The sequence below is a fragment of the Lygodium microphyllum genome, chromosome 7 (genome assembly GCF_053477565.2).
Source record: "Lygodium microphyllum isolate KBCC chromosome 7, Lygodium_microphyllum_v1.1.10, whole genome shotgun sequence".
NCBI lineage: Eukaryota > Viridiplantae > Streptophyta > Polypodiopsida > Schizaeales > Lygodiaceae > Lygodium > Lygodium microphyllum.
This window is the reverse complement of record NC_141141.1, coordinates 103450751-103472907: the sequence shown is the minus strand read 5'-3', so window position 1 is coordinate 103472907 and position 22157 is coordinate 103450751. Positions and strand designations below refer to the sequence as shown.

Below are 22157 nucleotides of genomic sequence, written 5' to 3'. Positions count from 1 at the left end.
CAATTTCTTCTATTACAACCTCATGGATCACTTGTTTGTTCAACAAAATGGACAAGAACAGTGGGCTGCCCTGTTTATGACTGGTTTTTTCAGCCCATAACAGCCCATACACTTTCAAAATTTTCCCCCTTTGCTTGCCCCAAAGTCACTCAAGTACTTGGGTACAAGTCGGGCTTCATTGGACCATGAATAAGGTAAATAAAATGAGAGAAGACATACATAAGAGCAGGCTGAATACTTTTCTCTCAGATTTCCCCCTTTTATAGACTGTCATACCATTCATTTTCGTCAGACCAAATGGACGGGTAAGAGGAGCTCTCACCTTTCTTGTTTGTATCTTCATCTTCAGCTCTAGTTTGCCTTCAGTTTGCATGCTCCAAAGCATGCACCATAGCTCACAGTCTTCTCCAGTTGTTGCAGGTATGTAGGCCCGCATTTTGCACCGAAAAATGCGGGTTGCATCCTGCTCAGCTCCCACTTCACTTTTTCACCTACTTTGGTCACTTACAGGTCACTTTAGTTCATTACTTCAGGTCCCCCATGAACCTAGTGGACTTTTAGCATTTTTCTTGAGTTCTAACCATATTTTCCACTTGAATCAATGTGATTTATCCTGCAGACTGTCAATTACTTCCAGCAGCTGATCAAGTTATAGGTTCTTATAGACTTAATTTTTTATCAATATATGTGGTACAACTGAAAATTGTATGACAAATACAAATGAACTTATGTAACTAAGTGATATCTAAGTTGGTTGTTGGGTAACAATGACTGAGTTATGTATGAAAATTTCTCATATAAATCCTAGTAAAGTTCTTCTGTGTTCATAGGAATCTCATGATTTATATTATGAACAATAAACTCTTTGACAACGCGCCACCGCAGACATACCATACCCACACACGGTCCCACCCACCCACCACAACCACCCAACCCAACCGCTGTCGCCCTACTACCCACACACCACCACCACCACCACACAACAAAACACCACCCACCCACCACCACAGAGCCAAAAAAAAGGAACAAGTTATAGAGCACTACACTGGGTAATTGTTTCTTGAACAGACATGGCTTCTTTTGAAACTGCAGTTGGCATCACATTTTTGCTACACATATATGCTATTGTGGCAGTTTAGCAGAAACTGCCATTTACCTTTACTCCACCTTTGTTGGTGTAGGCATGAGATTCAAGTTTCTTGTACTTTCTATAGAATTCAGTATTCAACCTCTTGCATGCACACGCTTACCACCATCACCACACCCACAACAAACACACACCCACCCCCCCAACCGTTGGTTCAAAAAAGCTATTTTCATTTTTAAATTTCCTTGGAGTTTGTCTACAGCTCGATGGCTTTGTTTTACCATAGAGGAGATATAGGACCTTAATATGATAATGATGAAGCAGCAAACTTCAGCTTTTGAATGTTAGATTGAGCAATAAAGTTGCTGGTGCTTTTGAAGTTTGCACTTCTTGACATATTCTTGCCATCTTTGACTATAGCTGTCTCAGAGAAGATCAATCAATCAATCTGCCTTAGCTGAGAGGACAATTGTACTACGAAGCCCAATGTTCCATCTTCAATCCTCCACAACCTTTTGAAAAAGCTGCATTGGACATTGAAGTAGTGGATGGTACTTAGTAATCTTTTATGTGACCTTTGCATCATTTGTTTTGCTACAGACAGGCTTTGGTATAGTTGTTGCATTGCAGAGGCAATTTGTTCCTGTAAATTTTGGCTTAACAAGATAATGAACGATGGTTCTACAAAAAAAAGTGTGCATGTGTGAATGCATGCATCTTTAGCTAAATCAAGAACCAATAGGGGCATTAGCTTTTCAGCTGAAATGATTGAGCCATGACCACTATTGTGATCACAAATAATCATGATCTCATTGTGCTCGTCTACATATAAGGTGCTCTTGCTTGGGCTATTTGTGAAACCAAGGTGAATGAAATAATGTATCATCCCAAAGCAAGCATGAGGTGCTTGCTTCAATGCATAAAGCACCTTTGGAAACAACAAACTTTGTGCTCATGCCTTTTTTCCTGAACATTAGGTAGCTGAGTTACATTATAAACAAACTTATGAAAATCACCATTCAAGAATGTTGTCTTGACATCCAACTGAGGCACTCTCTATATCTGTTGCAGTCTCATTGTTGGAGTACAGCTTGTAACCAGACTCTTTACCCTTCTTCTTCCCATCCTATTTCCCATCCTATTTTTTTTCTTGAGATACATCCTCTATTACATGCTTAGGAGTAGGGTGAACTGTAAGCCTTAGGCTTACTAAGAAGGAATCCATCAGGTGAGTCCCATCCTATCATGCTACGCTGCTTGTACTTGCATTAGTTGATTCATCCCTTGATATTTTGCCTTTCTTAGTTGTATGCATCGCATGAGATCATATCTCAGCTTTCTGACCAGCCATAACATTCATAGGGACTTTCTCTATCTGCAATTCAAACTTGGCAGCATGCATTGTCACGTATGCATTTTTGGCAGCCATGTCATCCAATATTTTTCATATTCCTCTTTTCCCAAAGTTTAGAGCAAGAAGAAGATCTGTTTCTTTTTCATGAATTCTCCCATCTTTTTAAAACATTAAATACCAACCTCATTTCTAATCATTGTCATTCATGAGATTGATGTAATTCTTTTCTTTAGAATCAATTCCATGTTGCTAACTCTTGGACCATAGCATTTTACCACAAGGTGTATTGATACTGATTCAACATTGCCATCAACTTTTCTTTTGAGTTTGTATATCCTGTTTGTATCCAATAGCATGTGTACCACTAGTAAGAACTTTGCTCTCATGTATTGCTTTTGTGATAGAATCCAACTTTAATCCACTATTCCTTGCTGTGAAAGACAACTTGGTGATACAATGGCTCTTTATTGCAGCAATGTATACCCTCTGGGATCTTGTGTCGGGGTTGGAATCCAAACCAGATCCCATACTTGTTCCATGTGAGGTTGTTCATTCATGGAAGTCTAGGAATGCCTCTGCCATAGTTGAGTTGATTCAAAGTCTTTACCTTGAGTTTCACTCTCAGTTATAGCACTTTGAGTTGGCATTTGAGTGATGGGTACACTTGACTGACTGCTATGTGGCTTTGATAGGACCTGTCGTATTACACTTAACCATGAATTCCAAAACTTTAAAATCACTGATTAGGATGACTTTAAGGTTAAGTTGGTTGAGTTTCAACAACTTCTTGTTGAGTTCTCTACTACGGGGGACTTCGAAGTGCTTTGATGACTAGGTTGTTAAGCTAAAACACACTTTATAGCTGATTAGCATCTTTAAATAGCCCCAAAACATGCTTAATTAATGAAAAATGCAAAATTAGTGCATGGTTCGAGAGAGTTTCAGTGGTTCCCCAAGACCATGATTTTTGGGTCACCCTTTAACATCTATAAATAGACAGGCTGCCCACCATTCAGCCGGATCTCTTTTGTGCATGTTTTTACCTCTCTTTTATTCATTCACACTTTTCTCTTCTCGCTATTGCTGCTCATATCCCTATTGAAAGACATTGCATTTCGTGGTTACCATCCACCATCTCCATTTGGTGTTCTATTGCCGTGTTCTACTGTGGTGTTCTACGGTGGTGTTCTATTGCGGTGTTTTATTGCCACGTTCTAATGCCATGTTTTATTGTAGCATTTTACTGTGGTGTTCTATTATTGTGTTTTGCAGCCTCACCCACATCATTAGGTATCATCCTCTATAGTCGCCTCAGTCTCTCCTCACTTTGGTGATAAGCATTTGGTGTTTTCTTGTCTTCCATCACTTCGACTAGTGGTTACAATACTTGGGATTTGTCTTCGGTGGACGTCACTCTCCGACACTCCATTGCTCTTCCCTTGGGCATTCGGTATACTCTTACATTTATTTATAACATTCACTCACTTTAGAGTTTCTTCTCTCTATGTTTGTCTCTGTGTTTGAGTTTTGAGTTCTACATTTGTGTTTTGCGTTTTGCGTTCAGGGTCTGAGTTTTGCTTGTGATTGTCTGAGTCTTTGTATTTCAGTCGTGGTTGTATATGCTGTGTTTTCTCAGTGCAAACCCTCTTCACATGGTATTAGAGCCGATGCTCATCTAAAGAGTATCCTGTGGTGATTATGGAGGCTAGTCTTTGTGCGAGACTTACACGACTCGAGGAGGCTCTGAGAAGACATTATGGTCTCGAGGAGGAGGCAAACATATCTTCATATTTACTATCTTCTTCTCCATGTTTTCATCGTCTTATAGAGGAAGAGTTTGAAAAGTACTTGCACATCACGTACAGTTTGGTTTTCACTTCTCCAACAAGTGCTACAACTCCATTTGGACTGATTGGTGAGACTGGCCATCTCCTTGATCTTGGAGGGACCACGACATTTTGCATGTCTGGCGATCACATCTCCTTAATCTCAGCTAGGCCCTATGTCAGGTTTGTATAACACTTTTGAGTCATATGAACCAAAATCCTCTTTTGTTTCTCCTTTTGGTGTGCAGGATTCGGGTGGTTTTTAGTATGTTGACTTTAACAGAGGAGGCTCTCGAAGTAGATACCCTTCATCAAGTATATATCTACCATTTGTTTCATTTGAGCAAGTAAACCATACTTCTCAACTCCCTCCCATCCCACCACTATCTTCTTCACATTCTGATCTACTCACATTTTCATTCCAAACCCTAGGATTGCACTCCACTTCTGCTCAAAGTATACTAGGGCTTGGATCTTCCATCTCAACTCAACACACTTTCTCATTTCCCATCCCACTATCTACCTACCCTCCATTCACTGCACTTTGTGCATCATTAGGGGGAATGCTACCCTTTAATATTGTACCTTTTCTATACTCCCATTTTTCCACATCCTTACACTCTGGGACAGCTGTGATGGGCTTCCCGCTCACTACCCCCAGACATTGACAATCCCCCCCACACAACCTTTTAGACGTAGGGATATTCATAATCTACTTAAGGATTGTCGTCACATATCCCTTGGGTCACTCCTACACAGGGATTTTCATCCTTTACTCCATGTGTCCCTAAGCCTCCATCTTGGGCTCCTGAGTCAGTTACCATGTCTATACCTAGTCCGCTTATGCCCACATGTGGATCCGTTGTGCACACTTCTCATATACATGGTGGGCACTTTGGGATTGCTTCCGAAGTGTACTCCACTCCCCTACCCTATCCCTCCTATCCACTCTATCCCCATTACACTCCTTCTCTATTTTCTAGCACTACCACTCCTATTTCAAATGGCCAAGAATGCCTCCACGGATAAGACTCGTTTTAATGGGTCAAAATTTACCACTTGGTCGAACTTCATGCAATAAGTGCTTGAATCTTAGGATCTTTGGGACCTGATGATATCTTTCAATGGAGAGCTGCAATGCCACTGCTAATGTTGAGTTAATGTAGGGGTTGCTTCTTGAGTTCCACTCTCTGTTACAACATTTTTCCCTCGTATCTAAGCGTTGGAGTCATCTCATTGGCCATTATGTAGTCCGAGATCGCACTTGACGTATCAATCTCGAGTTTGAGCTTCAAGAGTTTTCCATTAACGACGGGGATGATTTGAAAGTTAAGTTGGATGAATATCTGCAATTACTCGTTGAGTGATCATGTCACGATTTTCTTGAATAAGTTGCCTAACAAATACTTCAATTTTACCTAACATATTATATCACTATCTAGATTGCTAACCTTGTACGAGTTTGAGTGCCAGTTTTTGCGTTATCTGCATGATTAAGTTCACAAGAAGTCCTTCACATATATCCATTTAGAGGGCAAGGGTTGGTTGCCTTTTCTTTTGGAGGAAAAACCAAAAGTGGCAAGAACTCGCAAGAAGTGAAGGCAAACTAAAACAAGGGTGACATTCCTTCCTTTGATGGAACCAAAGAAACATGATCCCTTTGGCAACAAATTCCTAAGAAAAACAGATTTTGTACACACTATTAGAGGTTGGGCCATGTGTACAAGAAGTGTCGTACCAAGGTCCAAGGTCTCCCACCTAGACAACCAAAGCGAGTTGCTGCGATTGTCTCCACATTGGTAGGGCTAGACCTCCTACTATTGCACCATTTGCTCCATTAGTCCCAATGGCTACTGGACATGTGGCAGGTGGAAAGCCTCAATAGCCTATCTCCTTTACTACTCTTGAAGGATTAGCTAATTGGTATGCTAGTGGCTCACCTATTGTACTTTATGCATCCATTCCTAGGGCATCCACATCTCACCGTATGCGATAGTAGTCATACATGTAGCCTCTCTCTTTTTAGATTTCTGCTGTATACTTACATACTACTCATTGCATTGCACTTAGCTTTGCTTTTCTATCCTTTCAGTGTTGTTTTTTTGGAGTATCTCACTACTTGTCTCTATGCTTGCAAATTATGATCTCTTTTGTGGGGTTTTGTGTTTCAATGTAGGACTCACATGTAAGTTTGTACTAGTTCTTCCTGAGTTGGAGATAAGAGCTGTGCATCATTCCTTTTGTGGTTTCATCTTGGAGTTTCACTCTTCTATTAGCATGGAGGCTTTCCCTCTTTTGGCGGATCATGCAACATCTCTCTTGATGCTATCATGGAGGTGCCTTTTGTCCTTGCTCTTCCAATAGGGATGCTTCATCATCTTCATCCACATGGTTCTCGGCACCACATGAAGACCGATATCCTCAAGTTCCTCTTTCTTCTTCGGCATTGACATCTAGGTTGAGAGGGGTTCCTATCTTTCTCGGTAGAATTGCCTTCTATCCTTGCTTTTCTAGTAGGGATGCTTTATTATCTTCATCCACATGGTTCTTGGCACCATATGAAGATTGACATCCTCAAGCGTCTCTTCCTTCTTCCGCATTGACATCCAGGTTGAGAGAGGGTTTCTACCCTTCTTGGTATTTTACAGGTTTCGGCACTTGTCTTCTACATCAGCCTTTCCCCTCCCTCTTCATTGCACCTTTCCCTGTGCATTGCATGATTTTATCATCTTTTCCATGAGGGACATTGTCCAAGTGGCACCTGCTGCATGAGCATTTTTTAGAATGTAGCATAGTATACATCCCATTATGTAGTGTACCACTAGATGGATCCTAAGCTGTTTCCACCGGCAGATTACACCACCATCCTTCATATGATACTTTATCACCTTTCCCTCATCATCGACATCCTCGAGTGGATGGGTAAGCTCGTATTGTTTTGTGATGTGTTAGGTGTACCATCTCCACTCTCGTCTTTTGGGTCACTATTGATTCATCGGCCGCAATCCCTAAAATTAACTTTTAACAAAAAAAAAGTTCAATGTGGTTCCATTTGCCTTTGTAGAGCTTGGTAGGCCATGAGGCAACCAACAAGCGCCCTTTATTTGATGCGTTGTCCTCTTTGGGGTGACAACTTGGACTTCCTTGGCTAGATAACCATCGCCTTTGTAGTCTTGGTAGGCCATTGGGTGGTTGATGTGCATCCTTTGTCCGATGTCCTAGTTGCTTTGGGGTGGGATACCTTGAGGTAAACATTGCCGGCCTTTCCTTGTGGCTCAGTTTTGGGCATGAGAGGGGGTGTTGAGCTAAAACACACTTTATAGCTGATAAGCATCGTTAAACAGTCCCAAAACATACTTAATTAATGAAAAGTGCAAAATTGATGTGCGGTTTGAGAGTTTCAGTGGCCTCCCAAAACCCTAATTTTTGGGGCACCCTTCAACATCTATAAATAGACAAGTTGCTTACCATTCAGCCTCATTCCTTTTGTGTAAGTTCTCACCCCTCTTTCATTCATTCACCCTTCTTTCTTCTTGCCTCTACTACTCATATCCCTATCGGAGGACATTACATTTCGTTGTTACTATCCACCATCTCCACTTGGTGTTCTATTGCAGAGTTTTACTGTGGCATTCTTTTGGCGCGTTCTACTAGGACGTTCTATTGCTGCATTTTGCAGCCTCGCCCACATTACTAGGCATCATCCTTTGCAGTTGCCTCAATCTCTCCTCACTCTGGTGATTAGCATTTGGTGTTTCCTCGCCTTCTGTTACTTTGATTGGTGGTCACAACACTTGGGATCCATCTCCAGTGAATGTCACTCTCCGACTGTCCATTGCTTTTCCCTTGAGCATTCTGTACACTTCTACATTCATTTACAACATTCATTTACTTTAAAGTTACTTCTCTCTGTATTTGGCTTTGTGTTTAAGTTTTGAATTTTGTTTTTGTGTTTTGCGTTTAGGGTTTGAGTTTTGCTTGTCATTGTCTAAGTCTATGTGTTTCAGTTGTGGTTGTACAATGTACATGCTATGTTTCCTTAGTGCAAACCCTAGCATATCTTTACACAGATCACGTTGTTTCTAAATAAATTGTTGAGGAAATACTTTCATTTTGTACAACATGTAATCTCACAGGCTATCATGCCTAGCTTATATGAATTTGAATGTTAGCTACTATGTTATGCTTAGCTGTTCAATCAATTTCATGGTCCTTCACCTTTGGAGGGGACCTTCATTGCCACTTCTCAAAAGGGATAGCAAGGCAAGGGCAAACAAAACCCATAAATCAAAATTCAAATCGAAACAAAAACAAAATCAAAACCAAGCTAGTGAGTCACAAGGAACATTCCAGTCATATCTCAAACTTAGGTGATAGAATGCATGAGAGTGCGCAATGGAAGAAAGAACTCAAACACAAAGGAAGAGAGAGAGACAATCTGCAAGAGAAGAAAAGAAACTTGCACTGAACAAGGAACAAATGCTGAATACAGAAGGAGGACTGATCAGTCCTTGCACGCAGCCCTTAGCATCAGTGAGGGCACTAGATTAGGTTGATAATGACGACAACACCGGAGATAGAGGAAGATGACGGAGTCAGAGTGTGCACCTACCAAGGAAGGAGGGAAGATGATGCTATATATGACTACCAAGTAGAAAATGGCTGCAAATAGCTAAATGTCACGGGGACGTGAAATTTTGATATGCTTTAATCTTGCTAGTAACATTTGATTAAGTTACTAATTAAATGTGCAAGGTTGTTTAGCACATGTGATGCATATGGCAGTTATTTCATAGGAACGGACCAAGGATCCCGAGGATGCAGTGGGTGTTAAAGGCAAAAGTTGTGTTAAGTTATGCCAATTGGGTTTTGGTGGTTAGTTGGTGCCAGATTGAACCTTAGGACAATTGTTTGGCCATTAAGTGTCAGTGGTGACACTAGGGACTAGCAAAGGTTCAACAGAGGTTGGGAACCACTCCAAGTTGCAAATGGCCTAGCCAATTTCATTACAGATGGGCATGTTTAATTTTGGGCAGGGTCAAAAGGGTTGAAATTAATTTTCAGAATTAATTAATTCTGAAAAATTAATATAATGGCTGGAAATGCATTAGGAAGGCTGCTACTTGGCAAAACTTTCCCATGCAACTAGGGAGAAGGTTGTTGGAGGGTGGTGGAAGCTGAATGGCAGCCATTCGGAGCTTGATGGAGGGAGAGGAGGTGATCAGATTTGGCTCTGAGAGGCGACGATGACTGATTGCGCGCCGCGACAGGATAGGGGGTAGCAGGTTTTCCCTTCTGCCTCAAGAGAGGCGGCGGTAGGAGAGGAGGGCTCGCTAACTGAGCTGGTGTTTTACCCCCCTTTTGAAGCTGTTGGTGCCATCAAATTTGTCATCAGAGCTACGAATCAGAAGATACATTTCAGCTGATTTTCTCTCTTTCTACAACATTCTCTCATCTCCTCCAGTCTCTACTCAAGTATTCTCAGCAATTCTCAGCCATGGGTAGCAGAGTACAGCCAAATTTGGTGGATAGCAGAGAGTTTACTGTTGTAAACCCTAAATTACAGCAGTAATTAGGGTTTAGCAACTACCTTGGGACCTGTGCCATCAGTCAAAGGCATTGTACACTAAAATCAGCACCGGAAATTTGTGGAATTGTGAGGATTTCAGATGCCAGCCCATCTATTGTGAATTTGGGGCAGCACTTGACCAGTTGGGATTCCATTAGAGCAAGTCCTGGGTGAAAATCAAGGGGCAATTTGCTCGAATGCTTTGCTGATTATTAGAACAGCAAGGGGCTTTTGAATCAGCTAAGGAGATCGTGAAAACTTGGCTTGTAATTTATCCATCAGCAATTAAAATTAAAGAAATACTGGAAGGGGCGCTAGTTTTGGGGCCAACAGGGTGTCCACTGTCCAAGTTTATGAAGGTAAAGTGAGCATTCCAGTTTATGTTCATTTGCTAATTGCTGTAATTAAGTGCTTAATCAGGTTAAACCACCCTATCCGAGAAGGAAGGCTGGTTTCATGGTTCTATTGCCGGGATAATCACTCAATCTCTTGATTTGGTGAGCCCGAGGCACTTGATTGCAAGCGAAAGCTTTGTGCTAGTGCTGATTTTTGTGCTCAACTGAGAAATTACAGCAACATGTCTTCATATAGTGAGATGGAATCAAGCAGTGATGATGCCTCTTAGTATGGACATTCTCATGGGAATGAAGAAAATGCAATGCCTAATCTTGGACAAGGCTCTCATGATGGACAACAAGCTGAAAATGTTGTTGTTGGGCAAGATGCAGGGCTTTCAAGCCGTCATGAGGTAGATGACCTGCAAAGTGAAGAGGAAAATGTTTTACTAGTTCAAGAATCGGATGAGGATAGCAGCAAATCTCTTTGCTGAATTGGCAAATGATCCTCAGTTCACCCGATTTTTCAATGCTCCGAAGAAGGACAGCAAGGGCAAGAAGAATAAGTCAACTTCTACACCTTCGGGACAGCAAGATGCACTGAAGGTAGTGCCAAATCCTTCACTTGAAGCTCCTTGTAGGCCAATGAAGCTAAATAGTTGGTACCTATGGGGCAAGGAATGCAAATGCAAGGCCATTATGGAAGTGCCAATCCAATGGATTTTGGACAGCCGGGCATGCATGCTATGATGGGGCAGCCAGGATACTTTGGTGGTAGCACGATTTTTCATGCGATGGTTGGCCAAGGGCTGCATACGGGAATGCATGGCACAAATCCCTATGGTATGCAACAGTCAATGCATTGTGTGCAAGGCCCATTGTTTTCGGGTATGGCTGGAAATGTGCAAAACCCTATGTATGGTAGCATTGGCTTGATGTCTGGGGCACAAAGTGGAATGTTTGTCAATGCATTTGCACCCCCGAATGCTTATGGGTCTCAAGGAATGACTGTTGGCCATCCAAATGCTTCATTTGGGCTTAGTCATGATGTGAATACAGCAAATGCACCCTTTTTGCAGTAGCCAATGTATGACAACTTGACTCCCAAAGGGGAAGCAAAAGACTATGATGAGGGTGGAAAAGTAGTGAAGTTTGAGTCCTTCAGTGGTGCTTAAGATATGCTGAAAGCTTTGATCTTCATTCAACAGTTTGATGCAGCCTATTCAGGGGGAAACTTCACTGAATCCTCTAAGATTTGAAAGGCAGCCACTTTCTTGAAGGGGAATGCATTGCGGTGGTGGTCCACGCTCTTGATGCAAGGTAGAGCATCGTCAACATGGGTACAATTCAAGCAAATATTTGCATTGAATTGGTTGACTAGTACCTTTGAGGTGGACATCATAATAGCTTGGAATAAGCTTGATGCTAAGGAATGCAAGAATTTAGAGCAATACAATAAGAAGTTTTGGGATGCATTATTGCCCGTTACTTCCTATCGTGCGGTACCCCTTGATGAGCAAGTGGAAATATATGTATGTGGGCTGCCCAAAGGAATAAGGGATTTTTGCAAAAAATCCACCATGTCTAGCATGTCTCAGCTCATAGAGACTGCTGCTACAGCTGATGCTTTGCTGCGTGGAAAGGATTCGGGCTTCCAAGAGAGCGGGGAGAAGCCGAATAAAAAGTTGTTTAAGGCTGAGAAAAGGGGCATATCTGAAAACCAGCCTGAAAAGAGGCCAAAACAGCAAAGAAAGGGCTCGAAAACATCGGCACAACGTAGGAAATTGAGGGCTGCAAATAAATGCTTTATTTGTGAATAGGAGGGTCATATTGCAAAGAACCGTCCCAATAGGCAGCAAGCTGCAAAATCAGAAAATCAGGGAGATCCTAAGGGTAAAAGGCCTAAAACATCAGTGGGATTGGTGCCCAATGTTGTTAGTGATCAGCCCAATGATGATGCTACTGAGTTGTGCAGAGCATGGGGCAAAATTAGGGATCAGCATGCATTGATCTTCTTTGATAATGGTGCACGAGCCAACTTCATCTCTACTGACATGGCAGTCCGTCTATGCATCAAAGACGATGAGATGGGAGCCATGGGAGAAGTTGGAATGGCATGTAAGGGTCATGTAGAACCTGTCATACCACTCATTGGAAAGCTTCAGTTGCACATATAGGGATATGTGGATAGCGAAGAGTTTTACATTGCTCCACTTGAGGGTTGTGATGTGTTGCTTGGTATGCCATGGTGCCACCTTATGCATGCAGTGATTAATTCATATGCAAAAGAGATCAGTATTTAACATAAGGGAAAGACACTCATACTTGATGTAAAGTTAAAAGGGGAATCTGTCCCTGTTGTATCTGCAGCTGCTATTTCTAAAGTAATGAAAAATTATCTTTCAGCGTATTTAGTTTTTGCTAAGGATAAGGATGATAGTGAGAATGTTGGGAATATGTCTAAATTAAAGAAGGATCGCATGCCATTTCTGAAAATGTATGCTGATTGCTTCTCTCAGTCACTTCTAGGGCAGCTACCACTTGAAAGATCCAAAGATCATGGCATAGACCTTATCCCTGGAAGTAGCTCTTCTAATAAACCACCCTATAGAGTCAGTGTAGCCCAACAGGAGGAGATTATGAGTCAGGTAAATGAGTTGTTAGAAAAAGGACTGATCCAACCCAGCTCATCTCCTTTCTGTTCTCCAGTGCTTTTGGTACAAAAAAAGGATGGTTCATGGCGTATGTGCATTGACTATCGTGCTCTGAACAAGATTACGATAAAGAACCGCTTTCCGATCCCTCGGATCGATGATGTTATGGATAGATTGCAGGGGGCAGCAATATTCAGCCGTATAGATTTGAAAAGTGGATATCATCAGATACGCATTAGACCGGAGGATGTGCCTAAGACAACTTTTAGGACATCTTTTGGGTTATATGAATTTCTTGTCATGCCTTTTGGACTTACGAATGCTCCTGCCACTTTAATTGGATGATGGATCGCATCTTTTGGCCACATAGAGCATTTGTGGGTACTTTTTTTGATGACATGATTGCCTATTCAAAGAATGAGACGGAGGATAGAAAGCACTTGGACATTGTCTTCAATGAGCTACGTAAGTGATAGATGACGGAGACAGATCTCTTGAAAATGATGGAAGCACGAGTGTGTTTATCCTCCCAGCCACGCCTAGATAAGTGCTGGCCCTCAAACCTGATCCCTTTGCGAGCCGTCAACTTCCTGGAGTCCTACTATTCCTGGACTCCCTTACTCTCTAGGCTCCCCTTAACCCCGTTCGGGCGCCCAAGAGCCCGGACGGTCATTCTCGTGCATGTTCCCCTAAATTTACCTTAATGTAACATTAAATATCCCTTTTAATGTCACATTCCACACTTATGACCTTAATGTGACATTAAATATCACTTTTAATGTCACATTAATGTCACATTTCCTTTCCCTTAAGAATCGGTTTCGTTCTCGAAAACGATATTTGAAAGGTCTAACTGTAAATCAGGAAACCTTTTCTTTAAAGTACTTACTCGCTCCCATGTTGAGCTTTCTTCTGAACAATCTTTCCACTTAACCAAACATTCTTGATAAATAGTATTCCTCGTTCGTCTATTACGAACATTTAATATTTTTTTTGGTTCATGTGGATTAGATTGGTCATAGAATAACTCCTCAATATCATCATTTAAAATTAGATTATCCAAATCACCCAGCTTCTTCCTTAGTTTGCTTACATGAAAAACTGGATGTATTTTACTACCAATAGGTAGTTGGAGCTTGTAAGCCAATTCTCCCACCCTTTTTAGTATTATGAAAGGACCACAATACCTTGGTGAAAGCTTTGGACAATGTCCCTTTTTCATAGTTTTAGTTTGTTCAGGCACCTTAAGATAGACCAATTCTCCTTCTTCAAAGGAGATGTCTCTACGGTGAGGATCTGAATATGCTCTAGCTCGATTTTGAGCTTTTTTAATATTTTCTTGAGCAAATTTTAACATACTATTCATATCCTCCAAAAAGTCTTTAGCTGCCTGAACCTTTTTCTTATGCAGTCCTACTGCAAAAGGAGCTCTGGGCTGAAATCCATACATCAACATAAATGGACTATATCCAGTGGAAGAGTGTTTGGCACTGTTATATGCAAACTCTGCTATCGGTAAATACTCTTTCCAATTAGTTTGCCTTTTGCTTACATATGCCCTAAGCATATCTTCAAGAATTTGGTTAACCCTTTCAGTTTGCCCATCTGTTTGCGGGTGATCCGCCGTACTCATGCTAAGTTTAGTATCCAATTTCCTAAATACCGCACGCCAAAAATGGCTATCAAATTTTCTATCCCGATCAGAAACTATATTTGCCGGAAGGCCATACAATCGGTATATGTTCTCTACGAACAATCTAGCCAATTCTGGTGTTTTAACATCAGTTGAAGTTGGAATAAACCTAGCCATTTTGGTTAACCTATCCACAATTACCCTCACAGAGTCGTGCCCCCTCTGTGTTCTAGGTAGAGCAACAATAAAGTCCATGGAGATACTCTCCCATTTTCCCGAAGGAATTTCTAATGGATGGAGAAGTCCTCCCATTTTTAATTTTTGAGCTTTATTAACCTGGCATTTATTACATTTGACCACATAGTTAAGGACGTCCTTATTCATTCCAGGCCAATAGAACTGCCTTTTGATAAGACTATAAGTCTTATTAACTCCTGGATGTCCCGCACTAGGGGTATCATGACACTCAAAGAGTATCTGGCGCCTTATTTCTGTATCTTTCGGGACACATACCCTACCCTTGTAGAGTAAATAACCACTATCAATGGTAAAATTCTTCCACTTGAATCCAGTTTGAGCAACCCCTGATGCTCCATTTCCTAGTTGAACACCCTCAGATATTCCTTCCTCAGTAGAAGCACTTTCATTTGGATCCCCATTTTTTATTGCTTCCCATATATTGAAATATGTCGGATCAACCTGGCATTTCCCTTTTAAAGATTCAAGCAAGTTGGAAGTGAACTGAGTAAAACTCAATTCATTAATGATGGGCATTCTGCTGAGTGCATCAGCTACTATATTATACTTTCCTTTTCTATATCTTATCTCATAGTCGAACTCTTGGAGGAGTTCGGCCCATCTGGCTTTACGCCCATGTAAATCTGGTTGATCATTAAGCCACTTAATGCTTTCATGATCCGATAAAATCAAAAGTTTGGCACCATACAAATAGTGCCTCCATTTCTTCATTGCATGTACTATTGCATACAGTTCCCTCTCATAAACAGAATAATTCTGTTTTGCACGATCTAATTTCTTGCTTTCAAAAGCAACTGGTCGACCTTCTTGTAATAAGACCGCGCCTATTGCCTTATCACTGGCATCAGCTTCAACCACAAATGGTTTATTGGGATCCACTATTAATAATACTGGAGCTGTAGCAATAGCTACCTTAAGTTTTTGAAAACTTTCATTTTGGTCTGTTCCCCAATTAAAACTTTTCCCTTTCCCTTTAAGTTGGTCTGTCATTGGAACAGCTATTTTGGCATAATCTCGAATGAATCTACGATAAAATCCAGATAAACCTAGGAAGATCTGTAGCTCTTCCAGGTTCCGTGGAGGTGGCCATTCAATAATTGCCCTTACTTTTTCTGGATCCATGTTGATTCCCTCTTTCGAGATTATATGCCCTAAATATTTGACCTCTTGTGCAAAGAATTCACATTTAGTTTTCTTCGCATAAAGGGAATGTGTTCTTAACAGTTGGAATACTAATTGTAAGTGTTCCAAATGTTCTTCTCTTGATTTACTAAAGATCAAGATATCATCCAAGAAGACTACTACAAAATGTCCTAGATAGGGCCGTAAAACACTATTCATTAGCTTCATAAAGGTAGCTGGTGCATTAGTGAGGCCAAAAGGCATCACCAAAAAATCGTAATGTGCGTATCTAGTGCGAAATGCTGTCTTGGAAATATCTTGTGCCTTAATTCTTATTTGGTGATAACCTGATCTTAAGTCTATCTTTGTGAAGAATTTTGCCCCTTGCAATTGATCAAAAAGATCTTCCATTCTGGGCATAGGAAATTTATTCTTCACCGTTATTTTATTAAGTGCTCTATAGTCAATACAAAGTCGCATAGAACCATCTTTTTTCTTTACCAATAAAATTGGTGAAGCCCAAGGTGAATTACTAGGTTGAATAAATCCTTTATCCAGGTAATCCTTAATTTGTCTCTCAACTTCTTGATGCTGTGTTTTACTTAACCTATACGGTGGTTTTGAAATTGGGTATGTATCCTTATTTATATCAATTGGGTGATTTATTTCACCCCTATCAGGTGGAAGACCACTAGGTAAATCAGAAGGAAACACATCTTTAAAATCATCTAACAAACTGTTCAATTCATTATTAACATTCAATTCGCAAACATAAGAAAATTGTTGCTTTATATTACAGAAAGTAAAAGTATTCTGTACAGGAAGAGACCATAGCATATATACCTCACAAACTTCCTTCTTTATCAGCTTCTGAACTTCAGTAGAACACAGCAAAGGATTATCAGATACTTCATGTTCACCTTGAATGACAAAAGTCTTACCATCCCTTTCAAATTCCAGTGTATTATGGTGATAGCTACGTTTTAAGGATGGTTCCAGTCCCCATAGCCACTCCCTCCCTAGAGCAATATCAGCTCTTTCCATATTCATTATTTGGAAATCAAGCTTATCTTTATATCCTTGAATCTCGATTTCCAAATTGGATACCATTGTATCCCATATTTTATCGTCTTGGCCTTGCATCATACGCACAACATATTGATGCTCACTGTTTTGTTGGGAAAGTTTCAATTTTTTGACAAGTGCATAATTTATAAAATTATGTGTGGCAGAGTCATCAATCATGACTCTAACCCGTTTTCCAGCTATCAATCCATGTACTCTAAGTAAATCATGTGGCCCAAAAGTAGGCTGCCACAAAGAAGTTGACATACAACACTTATGTTGTACATCCATGTGCAAGACCTTTAAAGATTTATACTTTTCATGGCCCTTTAATTCTAAGGTCTGCACTACATGGATTTGTTTTTCTTTTCCCTTGCCCTTGTCCTTTCCTTTATCTTCCCCCTTTTTCTTTTGAGGGCAATTCCAAGCAGCATGGTTAGGGGATAGGCAATTAAAACACAATTTTTCTTTTTTGGCCTTATCAAAGTCATCAGGACTTAGCTTTGGCCTCATATATGGTTTCTTTTCAAAAGGTTGTTTTTTACCCTTGAAAAATGACATTTTTCTTTTAAATTTGCCCACAAATTTTGAGGTTTCTAATTCCTTAGACTTGGGCTCCGTATCAGTGAGACTAGTGAGTGTACCTGGACCCACATTATCTTCATTGATTAATGCAAATTTAATTGCCTCTTCAAGCGTCTTAGGTAAACTCCGTTTTACTTCCTTTTTACAGGCTTTATCCAGTCCCCTAATGAATCCTCTTGTTTTTTGGAATTCATCAATTCCTTCCAGTTTGAGGATTATCTCACGATATTCCTCCAGATATGTCAGTAGGGGCCGTTCCTTTTGTCTGACATAATCCCAATCTTCCCAATTTCTTTCCATTTCATTTTTAGGAAGAAATTCTTTTAAAAAGACGGATTCAAATTGAGCCCAAGTTTCAGGTATTTTATTCGCCTCCTTTAAAGTTCGCCACCACTTATATGCTTTGGGCCCCAAAGTTAAACTGGCCTCCAGTGCTTGGAGATGTGGTGGGGTATTTTTTAATTTATGTAAATCTTCCCATTTTTGGAGGAAATTAAAGATTGTATCTTTATTCCTATCTTTTTCCTCCCCATAAAATTGAGGTGGTTTCATATCCTTTAAAACCGGATTATCCCTCAATTTATGATAAGTTTGGGGTTCTTTAGGATCTCGCATAGTCATATCTAAATCTTTCGATGAAGATGGGACATCTGAGATTTCTATCTTATTTTTATCTTTTTCCAACAATAAAGTTAACTGAGATTTTATTTCAGTAAGTGTTTGAGTTAAAGATTCCATTTGAACCCCCTGAGTTTGCACACGAGCAGAAAGATCATCAAATTGCTCTCGCGTGGCAAAAAATTCTTCCCATTGTTCTTCTTGTATGTCTGGTTCATGGGGGTCTACCATAGGTTGATCCCCAGAACTAGAACTTTCCATTACCCTTTCTTTCCCTTTTTCTGCCATTAATACACTGGAATTGGAAAGCAAAAATAAGAAATTTGCATACAAGATAAAATACTTCCCTGATTTTTAATGGCAGGCTGTGGCTTCAGTTATGTATGAAGGCTGTAGCTTCAGTTGTGTATGAAGTTTTTCTGCCTATCTCACAGTAGTCGCAGTCCTATCCGTCAACAGCAATCTGATACTGGCGGCTCCACTTCTGATCTAGTTCTCGCGGATGCTGGCAGCTTCACATCTGATCTGATTGGTCCTCGCGAATGCTGGCGGCTCCACGCCTGGTCCTCGCGACCCACGTTTTTATTTTTTTCTTTTTCCCTGCCCGTAACGAAACGTTTTTGCCCGTAACGTTTCTGCCGTAACGTTGAAGGTCACAATAATGTGACGTGGCGCTGGAATCCTTTTTAATTTTGTTTGGCGGCCCGTCGCGTCTTCACGGCGCCTAGTTCCAGATGGTCACGCGATCTGACGTAGCACTTCTTCCGTCCGTTTTTTTTTCTTCTCGGCCCGTCGCCTGATGCTCACGCGGTGTTACAAAAACTGACGACCTGACTAGCGACTGACAACCTGACGGATTTCTGTTCGATTAATGATCAGAAACATAGGCTCTGATACCAATGATAGATGACGGAGACAGATCTCTTGAAAATGATGGAAGCACGAGTGTGTTTATCCTCCTAGCTACGCCTAGATAAGTGCTGGCCCTCAAACTTGATCCCTTTGCCAGCCGTCAACTTCCTGGAGTCCTACTATTCCTGGACTCCCTTACTCTCTAGGCTCCCCTTAACCCCGTTCGGGCGCCCAAGAGCCCGGACGGTCATTCTCGTACATGTTCCCCTAAATTTACCTTAATGTAACATTAAATATCCCTTTTAATGTCACATTCCACACTTATGACCTTAATGTGACATTAAATATCACTTTTAATGTCACATTAATGTCACAGTAAGCATAGGCTAGTTATCAATGACAAGAAGAGTGAATTCTTTTTGCATGAAATCCACTTCTTGGGACATATTGTATCGGCTGATGGTATTTGTATGGATCCTACTAAGGTTGAAGCAATACGTTCATGGCCAGCTTTGAAGAATGTTCATGAGATTCGCAGCTTCTTGGGTTTATGTTCTTACTATAGGAAGTATATATGGGGTTTGCTGAAATTGCATCTCCATTGCATGCTTTGCAAAAGAAAGATGTGCCATTTAGATGGACAGCAGTGGAAATTTCAACATTTGAAAAGTTGAAGGAAAAGACGACTTCAGATCCTGTGCTTATGTTGCCTGATCTAAGGAAGTCATTTGTGGTTCAGTGTGATGCATGTGGTAACAGCATTGGGGCTGTCCTTATGCAAGATGGCCGAGTTGTGGCTTATGAGAGCCGAATTTCCACGGTGCAGAGAGGAATTTACAGGTTTATGAGAAAGAGCTCTTGGCTGTAATTCATGCACTGTCTACGTGGAAACATTATTTGTTGGAGGCTGATTTTACAGTGCAGACAGACCATCAGACTTTGAGGTACTTTCTGATGCAAACAAAGTTGTGAGAGAAGCATATGAGATGGGCAAATTTTCTCTCTATGTTTCATTTTCAGATTGTACACATTGATGGTAAAAAGAATGTTGTGGCTGATGTACTGTCACGTAAGCCACAAATTTCAGCCGTCACTATGGTTTATCACACTGAGTTGGATGCCATGAAAGAGCAATATGCTGCCGATTCAGACTTTGCTAATGTTTATGATCAACTTTGCAATGGCCAAAGGCATGAGCATTTTATGCTAAGAGATAGATTTCTATTGATGCATGGACGACTGTGTGTCACAAAGTAGTTGAGGCCTAGAGTGATCATTGAAAGTCATGCTCCTCCTTATGCAGGACACAGAGGTATTGATGCCACAGTCAAGGTAGTGGAGCATTTCTTTTATTGGCCAGCTTTGAGGCATGATGTAGAGCAGTATGTTAGGGCATGCATCATATGTCAGAAGGTAAAGCATGATAGGCAAAAGATGCCGGGCTTGTTGCAGCCCTTGCCTATTCTAGATAGGCCTTGGCAGAGCATTGCTATGGACTTTATCTTTGAGCTTCCTAGGACACCTACAGGGAATGATGGGATATGGACTATTATTTGCAGGTTTAACAAGCAAGCCCATTTCATTCTGGTGAGGAAGAAGATAAAGGCTGATTATATGGCATGATTATTTATGCAGCACATTTTCAAGTATCATGATATGCCTGAGTCGATCATCAGTGATCGAGACCCTCGGATGATCAGTCTATTCTGGAAGGGGTTGTTTGAAAATATGGTTACCATGCTGAAATTCTCATCATCCTTCCATCCGCAGACAGATGGTCAGTCTGAGGAAGCAAATTCCATAGTGTTGGATCTTTTGAGGTGCTATGTTTCATACCACAAGACACAGTGGGAGTAGTATTTGCCATTGGTTGAGTTTGCATACAATAATACGGTGCATAGTTCCACTGGCAAGGTTCCATTTGAGGTGGTTGAGGGTGGCAAGAAGGTTCCACCTATTTTGCACACTAAGGATAAGATCTTTGAGGCTGATTGCTTTGTGGAAAGCTTGGATGCAACCTATGCAAAGATAAAGTATGCACTTCAGAGATCACAGGACAAGCAAAATCAGACAGCTGATCGCCATAGACGTGCTTTGCAGTTTGCAGAGGGCGATTATGTATTGCTGCGTTTCAAAAAGGCAAGGCTGAAAAAGATGAAGGGAAGAGAGAGGTTGTATCCGAAGTTAAGCATGAGATACTATGGGCCCTTTCAAGTGTTGGAAAAGGTCAGCGATGTTGCATATCGGCTGAATTTACCTCCACATTGGCGGATACACAATGCCTTTCATGTCAGTTTGTTGAGACCTTTTCGTGGTGATGTGCCAGAAGATGTATCTGCTGAAATTCAGCCAGAGGTTGAGGAACTAGATGAGATTTTGGTACCCAAGCAGATTTTGGCACATAAGGAAAGGAAGGTCAGAGGTAAAGTTTCTAGAAGATATTTGGTGAAGTTTCAAAATTATTCACCAATGGATGCAAAATGGATGGAAGAGGATGACTTGGCAGACCATCCTCAGTTGTTGTAACTTTATCTCGATGCCTTTCAGTTAGAGCCAACTTTGGATCGGGCTTTCTCACGTTCAGCAAAGCGGGCATCCAGAGCATTGTCTGATACTCAAGGGGGAGGTAGCACTTCCACTCCATCGGTTTTGGATAGCTCTCGTATGTAGTGGATCTCAGATGTATTCAGCATGCATCCAAGGTACTGTGTTGACAGTATGTCTGCCCCATGAGGCCACTACTCGGTGCACTAGTCACAGTGAGATACATGTATATGAGTATGGTTGTCACCGCGGCTCTGAGACTATACTTATGCATGAGTTTTTGGACCAGTTTGGCATGAGTTTTTGCCTCAATTTTGAGATTAATTTCTGATTAGTTTCAGCTCAGTTTTTGATCAGGTTGAGAACCGTTTATGATCACTTTGGGATCAGTTTTGCATCAGTTTGACAATTGTTTGGCCATTAAGTGTCAGTGGTGACACTAGGGACTAGCATTAATTAATTAATTAATGCTAGTCTAAGGTTCAACAGAGGTTGGGAACCACTCCAAGTTGCAAATAGCCTAGCCAATTTCATTACAGATGGGTATGTTTAATTTTGGGCAGGGTCAAAAGGGCTGAAATTAATTTTCAGAATTAATTAATTTTGAAAAATTAATATAATGGCTGAAAATGCATTAGGAAGGCTGCCACTTGGC

The 22157-nt window shown here is 41.0% G+C and overlaps 1 protein-coding gene across 1 annotated transcript in view; it reads left to right on the top strand.

The window, feature by feature from the left end:
* VCL1 (vacuoleless1 (VCL1)) overlaps positions 1–22157 on the top strand; it is a 68929-nt gene that overhangs the window by 26504 nt on the left and 20268 nt on the right. The gene's annotated exons all lie outside the window — the stretch shown is intronic.